The following is a 17853-nucleotide window of genomic DNA, read 5'->3' as shown; positions in this document are numbered from 1 at the left end:
TGAGGGGTGGGGGTAGCAAAGTTCTCCTACCTGCCTGCCGCTTCAGTTTTCCTTTGGAGCCTGAAGTTGCACCCAGGTAGCAGTTAGCAGGATCAGTCAAGGCTGGGACAATATTAACTATTGGTAAAATTTTTATATTTGGGGACCCCACTTTCTTTCTTTAAAATATCTTTATTTAAGCACCATGATTACAAACATGTTTATAGTTGGGTTTCAGTTACAAAAAAGAGCACCTCCCTTTACCAGTACAACATTCCCACCACCAATGCCCCCCATCTCCCTCCTCCCTAACCCCTTGCCTGTATTTGAGGCAGGCATTCCATTTCTCTCAGTCACTACCATTGTTGTGATAGACTCCCACTTTTTTTTTTGTTTGTTTTTTTGTTTTTGGGTCACACCTGGCAGTGCTCAGGGCTTACTCCTGGATCTACACTCAGAAATTGCTCTTGGCAGGCTTGAGGTACCATATGGATACCGAGATTTTAACTACTGACCTTCTGCATGCAAGGCAATCGACTTACCTCCATGCTATCTCTCCAGCCCTGACCCCCACTTTCTTGATCACAATTACTCAATCTGCACTTATCAGCACAAAAACAGCCATCACCAAGATGTGACTCAGTGAGTGTGATCACTGTCCCAATAAAACTTTATTCACAGAAACAGACTGGGGGCCCACTTTGGCTCCCAGGGCACAATTTACCAACCACTATACTAAGCTCTATGGAAAGAAATGTGGAACCAGAGACAGGCAACAGAGCTTAATTTAAATCTTGGTTCTAGCCTTTTGCCTTGTTGTCGCCGAGAAAGTAAGATGGGTCATTAGCAGCTCTATTGGAGCCACTGGAGAAAGTTCGGACAGGGGTCGCGATCTTGCCTCATCTGCTAGAACTGGCATGACCTGATATGTCATGGCCTTGATATGTGCCGCCAATGTTTCTGCCAGTATGCAAAGGACATTGGCTTCATCAAGTTGGACTAAAGTGGACTTCTGGAAGTGGTCATCAAAGACATCTACCTGACATCAGAAGATGCTGGCCCTTTGTACATAAAATAAAATGACTTTAATTATATAAAAAAAAATAACCCTGGTTCTAGGCCCAGAGATAGCTTAGTGATAGTTCATGCCCAGCAAGTGCCTAGCCCAGGTTGGAGTCCCAGCACCACATGCTGTCCCAGAATTGTAAACTCCAAGCAGCACTTGGTCCTTGTACTCAACCAATTTGGCCTAGAATCACCCTGGGACCTCCACCTCCTGAGCACTGCTTGGGATAATAGTGATGGTGATGATAATGAAGAAGAAGATGGAGGAGGAAGAGAAGGAGGAGGAGGAACAGGAGGAGGAAGAGGAGGAGGAAGATGAAGAAGAAAAGAAGGAAGAAGAAGGAGGAGGAGGAAGAAGGAAGAAGGAAGAAGAAAGAAGAAGAAAAGAAGAAGAAAAGAAGAAGAAGAAGAAGAAGAAGAAGAAGAAGAAGAAGAAGAAGAAGAAGAAGAAGAAGAAGAAGAAGAAGAAGAAGAAGAAGAAGAAGAAGAAAAGAAGCTAATGATGGTAAATCCTGGCTCTATCCTTTGTGATGGTGACATTGAATAAGAAGAAAATTAAGGAGGAAAAGGAGGAGGAGGAGGAGGAAGAGGAGGAGAAGGAGGGGGAGGGGGGAAGGACGAGGAGGAGGAGGAGATGATGATGCTGATGTTGATGATGGTAAATCCTGGCTTTATCCTTTCCAGAGGTGAGCCCTGGAGCTATCTTCTCTGAGTCTCCATTTTCTTGTCTGTAAAGCGGGTTAGGAAATGGGCAGAAAGGGGTGCTGCTGTTTTCATCAATAACCTGTTATTCCACTGTGTTACCACCACTTCTCCCTCTGCAGAAGATTGGGAGGGAGTAACACGGGGGAGAGGGGTTGCCCCAGAGGGTAGGGGCTGCCCACCTGACCTTGTCTCTAGCACTGCCTCTGCTTTGCACAACTTTCCCAGTGACTTTATTTTAAAGTCGAGTGACTCCGGCTTTCCCAGAGATGGTCACCACTTTCGGTTCCCTCACCCACTTTCTCGTTAGGTACCCAACACCTACCTTTATTTTTTTTTAATGATTTACCAACCAAACTCGTTTAAGTCTGCTCATTAACTTTCATACTTTTCCCTCCCCTCATCCAACCACGCTTCCTAATTATCAGCCTGGCCCCATTCAGACCCATGAACTCCTGCCTGTAATTAGAATGACAGTTTCTATGATGTATAAGTACTCTAATGTTAAGTCGGTAAAACCAGCCAGTCAGAAACTCTTAGGGCTTATAGAATCCTAACTCATTAGACTTACATGATATTCAAATCCTATGGCCTTGAGTCATACGCATTTGCTATTTGAATTGTTCAAGATGGTTGAAGACAGTTGATTTCACGGGGCTCAGCTTCATAGTGAAAAAAGTGGAATATTGAATGGGGCTGCAGAGATACTACAGCACAGTACAGGGGTCAGGTGCTTGCCTTACATTTGGGCCAACCCTAGTTCAATCCAGCACCATAGGTGGTCCCTGAGCACTGTCAGGAGTGATCCCTGATCCCTAAGCACCACTGGGTGTGGCCCCAACCAAAATTCCTCCCCCCAAAACTGCTAATGTGCAAAATGGAATATTAAAATCTATGCATTCTTTAGTTTATTAGCACCTATTGTAATAGGAGTTTACAACCTTGGGTCTTTAGAAGGTAAACATTGAAAGGTTCGAAAGTCCTAATTTTAGCTGCCCGGCGCAAAGAAATGAAGAGGCGTATGAGTTCCAGCAGATGCTTTAAAAAGTGCTTTTAATACTGACCATTATGAATGGTCAGGGTCTATGAATTCCCACCAGAATCAAAGACCTCGTGGGTCCCTCGTTACCCCCTTATATAGGATGGGAAGTGGGAGGGGAAGAAGAGTCCTTGAGGGCTGGACTTCCGCTACGATAACACCAATGATTCGTGAGGTAGGGGTAGAGGTGGGGCCGAGGCAGTGACGACTTCCTTAAGGGGCAGGGCACCCACCAAGGTTGGTGGGGGGGGGGGCTGATTTCCCTTTTCAATCCCCACTTCTTGTACTGGAGGCTTCTAATCCTAGAAGCCAATGTGATTTTGGGGCCTTTACTTTCTGATATTACTGGTCATAATTATTTGCATGAGCTAACCCTGCATGGGCCAATGGCTACCAGAAGTAAAAAGGCTTAGGAGGGGCCCCAGTAGGAGTATTAGATAGGGGAGAATTCCATGCCATAAAGACCATAAGGGACCATTTAATAGCTTTGTATCTTGGCCAGCTACTCTTGATGGTGCTTGATTTTGTTTTACACATTTGAAATTAACTTTTGTGAGAGTTTGTTATTTTTGTTTAGCCCTGCTAGTTTTGCTTTTCCAGTTACCAATTTTCCTGCAACTTCTGAGCCCTACCAGTAGAGTGCTCAGACCTAGGAGTGCCTAAGAAATGTATGCTAGGCAGAGGGATGGGCTCTGTTCCTGGGATGATGTTAATGTTGGGGAGCACTAATGCTGGGATGCATAAGCCAAATTTTTACCACATATTTATATCCGTTTCGGAGGTAAATACCCTGGGCTAGAGGGATCAGGCAGGACTTTTGAGCACTGAGTACCTTCTACCTGACCCAGGTTTACAGATTTGGTGCTGTTATGAATAGCAAACAGAAGATTTAAAGCTAAACGGGATTACCTTTTGACATAAGTACAGCTAGAAGAAGCAAAGGTTAGATTACCTAGTGAGACAGGGACAGCCAGAGGCCAATTCCCCCCACCCCCAAGAGGGAGTTAAAGGCTGAGGTTTTGCTTTACACACCCATTTCGGCTCCCCCAAACACACACATGGGAAGTAGAGGACCGGAGGTAAGCAGTTCGAGCCCTTCCTTAGCAAGTGCCAGGGAGAGCATTTTCAGAGTTAGTGAGTGCATTAGGGCTGAAGTGTGCCCGCCGGACCCGTATCTTGAGAGGATTCTCAGTGTGCTTCACTTTTCAGGTTTTAGATGGAAGGCGTGAACCCAGGAAGCATGCAGTTCACCTTGACAGCAGTTCTTTTCACATAGGCTGTGAATTCCACAACGAAAATAAGGAGGTTTCTGCTTTCTTTTCTTCATTTTTGCAACTTAAACAGCTGTTGGGGTAGAGAGCCCTAAACTCCAGTTGCCTTTCCTGCACTGGGTTAGACAGAGATGAAGAAATTTTATTTTTATTAATGACTGTTTTACTTTTTAACATTACCAAGAGAAGCATAATTTTTGCTACCTGCTTTAACCTCTGGGATAGATAGGCATAATGTTATTCTTAGTAGTTAACTTGGCTTATTAATTTCTGCGGCCTTTATTTTCCCCTTATAGTTTTTTTTTTTTTGATGACCATTTTGCTTTAGAGATTTCATTACCCTAGAAGTTATTAGAGGGAACGTGGTCGAAGATCAATCTTCTGTAGCTACTTCAGGCTGACAGGGGACTGCAGTTTCAATCTCTAGATAGGGTGAAATCTCATATTTCCCTAAAGGAGCAGTTAACTGGTTTACTTTTACAGTTTTAACACCTGAAAAGGATTAGATTAATTATACAGGGGAATATTACTTAACCCACTCAGGCCTTGGAGCAGTAAATAGCACAACTTGAATGGCATAGCTGTTCTTATTGTCTGTAATGATAGCACAAATTAATTAACAGAAAACAAAGCATAATAGCATTATGAATAAACAGTTTTGAGTTACTTCAGTTAGACTAACATTTGCATTTGCAATTTATGATTTGGTTTAATACAACTAGTAAGAGCATTTTTACATGAGTTACTTTAAAGAAGTGGGTTTTAAGTTAGGCCCACTAGAATTTTAATTAGCTACCAAAAATGGTTTTTCTCTCCACCTTTACCTTGTACCTTACCCGGTATTTGAATAACTTGGCTTTTTTCTTTGCACATATACAGCACTGTTGGAGAAATCTCCATCTGGGGCACCCCCATTACTTACAGAGCTTTTTTGAGGATAGGTTGTGGACACTGCAGGTTTTTCACAGTCACTCAGGTTTGGCTGATGAGTTGGTCGGTTCAGCATGAGGTTCTTCTGGCTGGGCATCTCACCCTCTGCAGGAATTTTTAGAGGTGACTTGTCTGTTCCACTCCTCTCCAGGTTTGGAAGAGACTGACCTCGAATTCTCTTCTGAGCTTGAGGGAGAGAGCAGGGCCCACAGGCTGTGATAATCTTCTAGGAAAATCTTCAATTTCCTTACTCAGGCCATTTATTTCAGTTTCTCGCCGGTGCCTGCTTGTCACACCGCCTCAACTCCAATTATTCCTCTGAAAGAGGGCTTTGGGGTTCCCTTACTAATTTTTTTGATTTTCTGTTTGCATGAGGACTACTCCCCATGCAGAGAGAAAAGCCATTTGCTTGTATTCTGTGCAAAGCAACATGATGCCATGACATAAATGGTACTAAAAGGTTCTGGGAGAAGAGAAAAAGCAAATATTACTTAAATTACTTAGATAATTTTAGAATTTTTTTTCTGCAACGAAACATTTTATACATTTTCAAATAAAACCATGACCAATTTTATAAAACCTCCTGTGATACAAATATTAATGTTCTTGGTAACATATAATGAAAAATTGCAAAATAATATTTTAATTATGCTTAATTCTAAATATAGAAATTCACTTAGTTTTCTAAACAGAAAACACCAGGAATTTACGTTACACAAATTAATGTTGAAAACCAGAAAGAATGAATACTTACTACTTTTGGTAGAACATGCTTAAAAACATTTACATTTTTTTTTAACCTAAAGACATATTAATAATTATTTAGATTGATTATACACATTTTTTATTACACATTTTTAATTTCTTTTACACCACTTTCCTTTTTGCATGCAAGGCAAACGCCCTACCATTCGGCTTCTTCTCTTTTTCCTCCCTTTTTTTTTTTTTTTTTTTTAAGCTTCGCCACTCATTCTTTTGCAGTGGTTCCGCTGCTAAAAATTTTCACGTGCACCGAAAAACAAACAAAAATAACAACAGTAATTTGCAACATTTTCTTATTAATTTTTTTAAGAAACCTTTAAGTTAGAAATTTAAATGCTTAAAAAAAAATTTTTTTTTGACTTCCAAACCATTTGCTAGATTTTTCTTTGATATGTAAATGACCTACATTCCTCAGCCAGGTGGAGCTGGGAGGACAATAGTTTGCCCTGGGGCGTGGTGAATTTCTTCACCACGTGGTGAGTTAAAAAGCATTTTTTTTTTTTTTTTTCGGCTAGAAAAAAAACGGCCAGTTGCTCTTTTTGGCCTGAACGCATGGCAGGATAGTTGGGGAATTGCAAAGTTCAGAAATTCTCCAGGAAAATTTATTCCCGATGGCCATTTGAGAAATCTGGGATTTGCAATTTCCAACACCCCCCGCCAAGTCCCTAGTGTGGACCTTGCATGCGCCAGCTTCCTGGTTGGGTGGGGAGCGGGTTAGGCGGGTTTCGGGCGCCCTCTCGCCGCGCCGCAGGCAGCGGGGGTTGCGCGTTTCGCTGCTGGGACGACTGACGGGCGAGGGAGACGCGGGCTCACCGGCGGTCGGCCCCTTTCCCCAGGGGTCGGCCCTTGAGAGGGGGTCGGGCTTGCGTCCCGTGGTCAGACCAAAAAAAAAAAAAAAAAAACATAGAACACACAGACAAGAAACAGACAGACAAACAGACAGCGTGGCGCCACAAATAACCAAGCAAAATGCGTTCAAGTAATCTCTGCATTCCACAATAAATCCTAGACAGACAACTATGCCAATGACCAAGTTCTTGAGCTCCAAAAATCACAGACAGACAACCTCTTCAGCAGCTCGGAACGTCTTCCAGCTGCTCTTACTAAACCCCTGGGGTACCACCAGGGTCGTGACCTAAGCAGCCAAAGTTCGTCAACCTCTTGCCCATCTGGTATACGCATCAGATGGGGAACCACACACACCTGGAAACGCATCAGGTGGAAGATTCCTTAGTCACCCGGGGGGACTTTAACCCCCCTATGAAACAAAGTCTGCTTCTACTCGGTTTCCACATCGAGCAAAGAGCTCATAACATTTGCCAAACCACCACAAAGCTAGCTTCCCACTGGACACAGAATACAACATAATCTCAGACTAAGACAGACACGAAGCAAAGCGTGCTCACACACACACATACACACATCAGAACTCACCAGACACCTTTTCATAGCTTTGTGCCGGGCAGAATGAGTGAGGACTCCTGGCTGGCTCGCCAAAATGAAAGGTTCGAAAGTCCTAATTTTAGCTGCCCGGCGCAAAGAAATGAAGAGGCGTATGAGTTCCAGCAGATGCTTTAAAAAGTGCTTTTAATACTGACCATTATGAATGGTCAGGGTCTATGAATTCCCACCAGAATCAAAGACCTCGTGGGTCCCTCGTTACCCCCTTATATAGGATGGGAAGTGGGAGGGGAAGAAGAGTCCTTGAGGGCTGGACTTCCGCTACGATAACACCAATGATTCGTGAGGTAGGGGTAGAGGTGGGGCCGAGGCAGTGACGACTTCCTTAAGGGGCAGGGCACCCACCAAGGTTGGTGGGGGGGGGGGGCTGATTTCCCTTTTCAACATAAACATTTGCCCAGAGCATAAACATTTTCCAAATTGTCTATGTCAGCAGTCAGCACCTCTCCCTCCACCTCTAAACTCTGAAGCAGCCACAATGGGGCAGTTGTGTTCCATAAAGTGGAACAAAAGCAGGTCCACTCTGGAACTGACCCCCCAAGCCAGGGTTTGCTATCCCTGGCTTTTTTTTTTTTTTTTTTTTTTTTGCTGTCCCGTATTTGAGACCACTCAAGCTGAAAACATTTCAACAAGCCCTTGAACTGTACAGAAAAACAAGGCCTATTATGTCTAGGGATCCCCATGGACTCCATTCAAAGCTAGATCCATTCGGGGGTGAAGATGCAGCTTTACCTAGTTCAGACCACGAGTCTTCCCTAGGACAACAGCATTTTGTTCTTTTGGTGGCAAAAAGAGAGAAGAAAAAGCCTGTGAGGCTTATGCCTTCTTTTTACCTTGGCTCAGAGGCTCAGAAAGGGGAATTGATAGAAAAGCCACCAGAACAGGTGCCTGGGAAGCCTGGAACCCAGGTCCTGGAGGGGAGAGAGAAGGGAGCAGGCTCATCAGGTGTGGGCAGGAGAAGATGATCCAGTTGGTTGCTGCTGGGAGTGATGAGACGAGGATTCAGCAAGAGACCAGAAGCTGGAGACACAGAGGAGCAGAGAGCAGGCATGATGTGGAGCACTTGTTTCCTTCTCTGCAGAGATAAAAATAAAAATGGTTAAGTGAGCCGCCAGCAGCACTATGGCCCATGAAATTTTAGACTCCATCCCTCAGAAGGTCACAAAAGTGTATGGAGGGAGTTTCTCTCTTTCTATTCTGCCCCTGGGGACCCAGGCGGGCAAATGACATTGTCCTGTTGTGGGGCTGCCCTGGGAAGCATCCTCTGAAGGGCTGGGGTATGGAATGGGGCGTCTGGGGCTAATGAGTTATTGCCTACCTGCTGGGGGACATCACACCACACCAGGGAGGGTGCAGAGGGATTTTTGAGAGCCACCTAATTAAGTCTGCACTTTCAACTTTACGAGCTTTATCTCTATTTTACACATTTTATAAAGGAGACTTCAAATGACTTGCTCAAGGCTCGAATCCTGGGAAAGATTTAGAGATGGAGAAGAAATCGCTCTGGGACTTTTCTCACACTCAGGGATTCCAGGGTAGGGGGACAGGGGAGGGGGCGCTGGTGGGATGTTGCTACAAGGCAGATTCTGAGTGAGGCACAACCAGAAAAGATGCATGTCCAACCATCCAATGCCTCTGGCCTGCCTGGGATCTTTGCTTGAAGGAGCTGACCCTTGGCCACCCTCATGCTTATTTCCAGACCCCCAGAAAGTCAGGGGAGAGAGTATTTCCTATTTGTAAGATGAGGTCCCTGCAGTGAGCTGGTTGGTTCTGCATTCACCTGTCAAGCTAGAGCTCAAGTCTTTGCTCAAAGAACCTATAAACCATAACCTTAGGGGCTCTCATTGGCCTCTCCAGGGATATTTTACCAAAATAAGAGATTGGTGGGCACAATTCAGGGTCAGGCTTTGGGAATCTTGTGGGTAGAGAAGGCACAGGACAGGGGCAGCCACCCCATATCCTGGAAAATACTAGACAGTCACTTCCTCACCCCCAATAAAGGCTTACCTTGCCCCAGAGGCCAAGAATGCTGGCATTGAGGACCCTGCTTTTTAGCTCAGAGCTCTGTAGTCCAGAAAATAAATTTGGGAGTAGAGAGATAGTTCAATGGGCAGCGCATTGCTTTGCAGGAGGGAGGCTGGCCTGTTTTTCCCAGCACCACATGGTCACCTAAGCACCACCAGCAGGCCCCCGAGCACTGATCCTGGAGTGGTCCAAAGTACTGCCAACTGAGGCCTAGAAATAAGTCAAATCCCCCAAGAATCCCTCTCGTCATGCCTCCCATGCTCTTGAATTAGAGCAGTGGGTAAACCTCTGAACTTTCCCCACTAAACAGAAGGGTGAAGGCTTTAGCACCCACACTACCATAGAGGCCCATCTGTCAATCAGTTGGTGGCAGAACATTTCTTTCCTCGAAGATGAGGCCTGGCTATTGTTGTGTCTCTCTGTAACCTCCTCTCACCTTAACAGATGTGTCCTGAAATCACTGTCACATCTCGGGTCATTATCATGTGCAGGCTGCCCACCCGCTGTGTCTCAGCATCTCTGGCTGTTGATTTTAGTTTCCCACTGCAGCTGGTGTTCTCTCCAGCACCCAGAGCTGCTGACTAGTGTGCAGGCAGGAGCAAGTCCAGGGTGGGAGTTGGATTGCCAGTACCCATTGTTTCAAAGCTCATTCTCCTCAATCCATTCTTAGAAGGACATTGTCTCATCCTGAGAGACTTATTGATTCAAGTTGGTTTCACCAGGGACACTCCCTGGGCATGCAAGCATTATTGGTGACGATTCTTTGTCGGGGACAGAGGTAAGCAACTAGCATTACTGGGAGATCAAAAGTTCCTGGGTGAACTTGGACCATGTTGGTGAAGGGTATTCTGGGAGAGTCAAGGGCAATACCTCCAGAAATTTTTGTACTGATGCCAGCAGCTGAGAGCATAGATTTAGGGCTAGTCTGGTTGGCTCCTTGGCCATCTCTCCCTGGCTGCACCGAACTGCTATTGCTGCTGGGAAGTGGTCCTTGCCATCACTGCTGGGGTGGGTGGCAATTTTGGGGTTGGGGATCCCTTTCTTCCAAAATTCATGGACAGAGTCTGCACTCTCTCATGGGGTGCCCTTGGGCACACATGTATTATAGGGATGAGACCTCTTGACAGTCATGGTTTGGTCTGATCCTTGTGCACATGACATGGCTTATTGCCTGGTGCTGAGGGAGCAACAATTAAGAGCATGTTTTGGTAGTGAAGGGACAGGAAAGAGGAGGGGGTGTCACACAAGAGTGTGAGTAACAAAGGAGGAACACAACAGGCAGATAACTGGGGTATGAGAGAACCTTGAAGATGGAGGAGGACAGAAAGTTTCAATAGAATGGGGTTGGAGCAATCGTACAGCAGATAAGGTGTTTGCCTTGTATGCAGCTAACTGAGGTTCAATCCTTGGTGTTCCATATGGTCTTGAAGTACTGCCAGAAGTAATTTCCGAGTGCAAAGCCAGGAGTATGAGCACTGTGAGATACACCCCCAAACAAACAAAAATAATAGAGGCACCCCTCATCTTGTTCCACTCCCCAGTAGTTCTCAGGACACAGGCAATAACTAATGTTTGATAAGTACCAGTGAGATTCTTCCAGAACTTTCCACCCATGATGACCAGAGTGTTATTCTTCCACTTCACTGATGGGGACACAGAGGGTCAGGAAAATGGGTGACAAGCTTGCTCCGGGGTCCTATTAGAAGTGACGGGGGCAGTTTGCAAGCCCTTGTCTGTGTGAATTAGGCCTGTGATGTGAGCCAGATCCGGACTACGCCTGTCATGAATTTAGAGCAAGGAACATTCGAGTTGGTGTATCTAAGTGGTGATGCCTCAGTAGGCACTTGGGTGCAAAGCTGAAAATAACCCTGCTCATTCATAAGGAGTTGGATCTAAAAGTCATTAGACATTGGGAAGTAATTTTTATCTGATGGGCTCTATTCCTCGAGATTGAAGCTAGGAAGTGCTGGAACCATAGGGATGAAACTGGTTCATTTTCTGGGGAGAATGTCATGATTTGTAATGGGTCTTGTAAAGGTTGTAAAGGATGAATAGGAGTTCACTTGTCAGAGCATGGAAGTGTTCTAGGTGGAGCGATAGTAGGTGCAAAGGCACAGAGGTATGAAGGATCATGGCATGTTTTGGAGCTGGTAAAAACTCAGGGTTACAGAGAAGGGCTCTGCAGGCTAGTGGGAGAGGCCAGGAGCAGGCATAAGAGTCATCCTTGATTGGTGTATGGAACACCACTGGCAAGATTGCCAGAACCATGAGTGAAATTTTCCAAGACTTTTTGGGAAAGAATGGTGGAGACTTGGTCTATGGTAAGGGAACAGGAAGTGGGAGAAAGATGTCACAGAGGACCCGACCCCTGTATTGACAGGCTACACAGGACAGAGATCCGATGAGTGTAAACATTGGTTCTCTCATGAACCACCTTGGGGATGAAGCCCAGTGGCCATCTGAGAAGTTTCTAGGTCCAGATTTCTTATTTTCCCATATTTCTGTCATCACCCAGACCAGTAGGCTGCAAAGAAATAGGAGCTTCATTTCCATTTAAATGGAAAGAAGCCAAGTCAGAGGTGGCCTGATAATGATAGCCTGGAACAATGGGCCTCTGGGGTGGGGGTGTCCTGTCCGTGTCTGTGGCACAGATAATTCTCACATCTGAGACTTAATTATGTTGATATAATTATTCTTCTGTCAGGAAAATTGGCTGACACAGATATGTCATATTTGCGCTTGAGCAGAAAAATGAAATGCCTTTTCTCCACTGCTTTTCCCCCTTCAACTCTAGGAAGCTCTTGGGTGTGTAAATGAGGAGTCAGGAGTGATAATGGGAGTGGGGCTTGAGTCCTCAGGCTAGGGTGTCCTCTTGCACAGAGTATGGCCCTCACACTAGGGCTTTGTTTTTTGTTTTGTTTTGGGGCCACACTAGGTTGTGCTCTGGAGAATAACTCCTGGCTCTGTACTCAGTAATCACTCTTGGCTGGCTTGAAGGACTATATAGGGTATCGGGGATTGAACCCGGGTTATCCAAGTACAAGGCAAACACCTTACCCACTGCCGTATCACTCCAGCTCCACATCAGGACTTCTTAACCCATTTCTAAAGTTGCCACATGACAAGAGGCTGGTACAGGGCTCTGGGCACTGAATCCTCAGAGTAGCAGGAAACTTGGGAGAAACTGCTTTCAATTTTATTGGGGGAGCTTTGTGGCTCTGAGGTTCAGGAGCAGCGTGCTACCTCGGTACCTCCATGCCCTATCTCCAACACTTCCCTTTCCTGTTTTATCCCCACTGGTTGGACAGATAGTCCCTCAGTTTCTAACCATCAAGACGGGTAAGAATCAGGTCCACAGCCTCCTCCTCACCACGAGCATTCCAGTTCTTGAGTGTTGCTGCTTATGTGGCTGGAATGAGGGTCGGTCTTGGTTGGATTTGGATGTAAGTGGGTAGGATCCAACCTGGAGGTGCTGAGTACCTATTCCCTGGCTCTGTGCTCAAGAGTGACCCCTATTGGAGCTTGAGGGACCGCACCCAGTTCTGGGGTGTCGAACTAGTCTGCTAGGTCCAAGCAAGTGCCTTTACCTCTATTTGATCTCTCTAGTTCCTGGCGTCAGTATTTTCAGACCAGCTTCTCTTCCCAAGTGAGAAAAGAAGGGGTGAATGGGAAGTGCTCTTTCTAGTACTGAGATAAGTTGGGCTCTAATGCTGCCTCTGGCACCCCCAGGGTCCTGCAATCCAGGCCACAGCTTTTCCAGCCTGAGCCTCAGCTTCCAGCCCAGGTGATGGCTCTTGATCGTAGATATTAATGAGCTTTGTGAATGGCACACAAAGGCACACCTCTTAGACTTTCCCAGGCAAGAGCTTTATCATCTATATTTCTGAACAGCCCAAGTTACTTAAAATATTAACCTCCCAGAAGGCTCCCAAAACCTTCAGGCAATGGCCAGGGGGCATTTTAAAACAATCAGCTTGAAAAATGAGAAAGGAAGGAAATGACTGCTTAGAGTTCCCAGCTCTCTCTGCTCTGGGATTCCAGAACCTCGTGGCATGGTGAGCTTGGAAGGGAGTGGTGGGGTGGGGTGGGAGATCCTGTTAAAGTCCCCCACTTGTCTGCATAGCTCAATCCATTTTGATCTGCAGAAACTAGTACACTCAGGTCATTCACTGAGGGAATGGTCTCCAAGTAACTGACTAACTGACTTGAGAACAATTTTTTTCACTTCCTCTACTTTTTTTAAAATGATGGTTTACAAAGTTGAGCATAATACAGATGTTTCTGTTGGTCCATTTTCCAACACTAGTCTCACTACCAGTGTGACATTACTCCGCCATTGTCCCCCATTTCCCATCCACCCCAAGCTTGCCCTTGGCAGGCACAAAATAACTTACTTTATATTGCTTGCTACAACTAAATTGTGATGGAATTATCAGTATAAAAACTGTAGCGGGGCTGGAGCAGTGGCCCAAGTGGTAGGGTGTTTGCCTTGCATGTGCTAACCAAGGATGGACCACAATTTGATCCCCCCAGCGTCCCAAGCAAGGAGCAATTTCTGAGTGCATAGCCAGGAGTAATCCCTGAGCATCACTGGATGTGGCCCCAAAACCAAGATAAATAAATAAATAAATAAAAATAAAAAAACTGTAGTAAAAGAAAATCTGTAAAAATTGTATATCACCATAGGGTCATAAAGTCATTGTTCGAAGATTTCACTAAGCTGTTTTGTAGCTAAGTGAGGGTTTGTTTTTTTTTATCATTGGCTTTATTTATTGACCTTGGGTGGATTTTATGCTATTTTGACATATAATTTGGTACATTCCTACTGAGGTGTCAGTATCGAAAAATTTGGAGATGTCATGTTGCCTCATATGTGGTTGAGTATTCCAGGAATTTTAGAATCTGTGAAGCTGAACCTATGAGCTGATCTGGTGGCAGTTGTCGGATGTAGTTGTGGCTGCCAGGGCTTCCAGGAGTATAAAAGAATGGGAGGAAGCTGCTCGCCTTCACTTCAAGAAGACTCAGAGTTTGAGAACAATTTTCATGTATTTATTTTTTATTTGCCACTTTACTTTCTAGATTCTTGAAAATGAACCCCAGAATAAATGTTACTGTTGTTTAAAAATAAAAAAGAGATTGTCTGGGCCAGAGAGATAGCACAGCAGTAGGGTGTTTGCCTTGCATGCAGCTGACCCAGGATGAAAGGTGGTTAGAATCCCAGCATCCTCTATGGTCCCCTGAGCCTGCCAGGAACAGTCTGAGCGCAGAGCCAGGAGTAACCCAAGTGCTGCCGAGTGTGACCCACATATCAAAATAATTAAAATGAAGAGTGTGGGCCAAAGAGATGGTAATAGGGTGCTTTCCTTGCGCACGCTCAATCCCAAGTTGGATCCCTAGCATCTCATAAGGTTCCCCAAACTGCCAGGAGTAATTTCTGAGTGCAGAATCAGAAGTAACTCCTGATTATATCTTCCCCTCCATAAATATAAATTATAAGTATAACTTCCCCTCCCTAAGAGGAAGGTATAGGCTGAAGGGAGAGTACAGTGAGGAAGCCATTTGCCTTGCACGCTGCCAACCTGGGTCCATTCCCTGGTAGTAGTACCACATATGGACCTCCCAAATTCCGACAAGAGAGATCTCTGAACACAGAGATAGGAGTAATCTCTGAGCATTGCTTGGTATGGCCCTAAAACAAGAGAAAAAAGAAGGGACAGAAAGATAGTTCTCTGAGAGTTAGAGAGAGAGAAAGAGAGAGAGAGAGAGAGAGAGAGAGAGAGAGAGAGAGAGAGAGATAGCACAGCAATAGGGCATTTGCCTTGCACGCTGCCAACTCAGAACAGATAGTGGCTCGAATCCCGGAATCTCATATGGTCCCCTGTGCCTGCCAGGAGTGATTTCTGAGTGCAAAGCCAGAAATAACCCCTGAGCACCGCTGGGTGTGACCCCCCCCCCAAAAAAAGAGATAGTCTGTTAAGATAATACAAAAGGTAAGAAAGGCACTTACTTGCCTTGCACAAGGCTGACCTGGGTTCTATTCCTGCACCCTCTATGGATACCCCCAAGCCTGTCAGGAATGATCCATGAACACAGAACCGGGATAAAAACCTGATGGGGCCCAGAAACTTAAAAAGGAAAGAAAAGGGAGAGAGTACATGGTGTGGTAGTTGGCAGCCATTTTGTAACTTACTTGTCCTGAACTGGTGCATTAGTGATACAGAAGTTTATTGTCCCAAAAGCCTTTGAGGTGTTGGTAGGTTAGTAGAGAAACAGAACTTACTCTGGATCTGATGGAACCAGTTCCATCCCACTTCCAGCTGCTCCAATGTCTACCTCTGTGTCTTCTCCTTGTCTTCCTTCTCTGCCTCCAAGATTCCTCCCCCCCCTTCTTACAAGGACAGCAGGCATATTGAATTAGGGGCCCACAGTCCTACAGTCTCCTCCTTAATCTCATTGCAAGCCCAGTGGTCACCTTATGCCAAGTCAGGACTCATCTTGTAAGGTTTCACTGTTGCTAGTGGGGGTTCCCGGGTGACTTATGTGAAGCAGGGAGAAGAGAGGCAGCTGACCCGAGAAGAAAATCTGCTGCATTCTCTCTCTCTTTCTGCCTCTGCCACCCCGGGAATGCCTAGGAGACTGTGGACTGTGAGAGTCTGCTGTGAGCTTCTACCTAGTACTGACCTCACGTCGCATCAACCCCACGAGACTGTCGTCAAATTGGTATCTACTTGCTCTGCCTGGTGTGGAAGTTGATTTGTGACACCTGAAGTGAGCCATGGACTCAGGATAGAGCAAGGAATTGCTCTAACAAGGAAAGGGAAGTCCATCTTAAATTTTTACCTATGTTTTTTGGGTCCGTTGTCTTGCCTTCACAGAAAAAAAAAACTTCAGGAAGAGACCAGCAGTGAAGTAAATAGCTTTTATTTAGAAATTTTAGAGAGACAAATAGAGAGATCTCAAAAGGGGAGATATAGGCAGCCACACATCTCTTCTTTGGTCCAAGTTATTTTATATAGGGCTTTCTAGCTAGGTAAGAGTCGGTTGCTAGGGTGGTTGCCAAGGGGAGAGCTGAGAGCAGTTGATGGTCTTTAATATGCATTGCCTGGCCACTGTGCCTGCTGGAGCTTCTCTCTGTCCAGCCTACCCTGGGCCTGTCTTGGCTCCTGTTAAAAGGCATCAGATCTTGATTCCTGGGTCCACCAAGTGGGTCTGGTCCACTTATAACTTGCTTATAGCACTTGGGGCTAGTGACATAAAGTAACTTCTTCAAATGCCAAAATCCATGGTTTTATTACAACCCAAGAACTTATTGCCAGAATTCCTACCTGCCTGCTTCAATCTTGGGAATGGGCATTTCTAGACAAGAGGGAGAAAATTTCTGTGGGAGGACAAGGCTTTCGTGTGTGTGTGTGTGTGTGTGTGTGTGTGTGTGTGTGTGTGTGTAACAAGTTCCTTCAGAGTGTGTGTGTGTGTGTGGTTGTGACCATTTCCTCCAGATAGAGGTATAACAAGAACACCTAGTATCTTGTGTTGATTGCCTGCAGAAGAACCCCCAGAGATTTTCACCCAGGACATGATCACCCACCTCTTTGTCACCTCCTCCCATTTGCACCCGAGTTGGTTGTGTGAGTGAAAGACTGTCCAATTTGGGATGCACCACTTCTGAGCCTAGCCTTCCATAGAAGGTTTTTGGCATTTGCCTTGCTTTCTCCTGTGATGTGCTCTTGTTCCTTGTTTTAAGGTGGCTTGTCATAGGAACTCCAGGCACCAGGGCAGAGAACTGAGACCTCCAGCCAATAAACTATGTGTAAGCCTATTGTGGAAGGATGCTCTAGTCACAGGCCTGCCTTCAGATCACCACAGTCCTAGTTGTCATCTTGACAGTGACCTGGGACACATTGGGATAGTAGCTGCAGGAGGCCCTAAACATGGTAACTTCAAGACCAGAGTTGAGGGGCCAGAGCAATTGTAGAGCAGGTAGGGCACTTGCCTTGAATGTGGACAACTTGGGTTCCATCCCCAGCACCCTGAGCATTGCCAGGAGTGATCCCTGAGAGCAGACCCAGGAGTAAGCCCTAACAATTGCAAGGTGTCACCCAAACACACACAGATATACAGACACACAACATGCACACACATAACCAGAGTTGATAGTATTGGTTTTGAAGGTACTACTGTGAATGGGGTTGTCTTCTTAATGTCCATTTCTTCCCTATTATTATTGGTGTATATAAAGGCCATTGATTTTTGTGTGTTAATCTTGTAGCCTGCCACATTGCTATATGAGTCTATTGTTTCTAGAAGCTTTTTGGTAGAGTCTTTAGGGTTCAGGGAGATGCAAATCGAAACAACTATCAGGTACCACCTCACACCACAGAGATTGGCACACATCACAAAGAATGAGAACAAGCAGTGTTGGCGGGGATGTGTAAAGAAAGGAACTCTTATCCACTGCTGGTGGGAATGCCGTCTAGTCCAACCTTAATGGAAAGTGATATGGAGATTCCTCCAAAAACTGGAAATTGAGCTCCCATATGATCCAGCTATACCACTCCTAGGAATATACCCTAGGAACACAAAAATATAATACAAAAATCCCTTCCTTACACCTATATTTAT

The 17853-nt window shown here is 45.4% G+C and overlaps 1 protein-coding gene and 1 pseudogene across 1 annotated transcript in view; both read left to right on the top strand.

Annotated features, from left to right (window-relative positions):
* The window catches only part of MYO18B (myosin XVIIIB), a 235613-nt gene that overhangs the window by 172944 nt on the left and 44816 nt on the right, over positions 1-17853 (top strand). The window lies entirely within an intron of this gene.
* Positions 815-1086, top strand: LOC126030677 (40S ribosomal protein S29-like; annotated as a pseudogene).

This window comes from Suncus etruscus, chromosome 15, assembly GCF_024139225.1.
Source record: "Suncus etruscus isolate mSunEtr1 chromosome 15, mSunEtr1.pri.cur, whole genome shotgun sequence".
Lineage (NCBI taxonomy): Eukaryota > Metazoa > Chordata > Mammalia > Eulipotyphla > Soricidae > Suncus > Suncus etruscus.
Note: the sequence above shows the minus strand (reverse complement) of the source record. Positions and strands in the feature narration are given on the sequence as shown.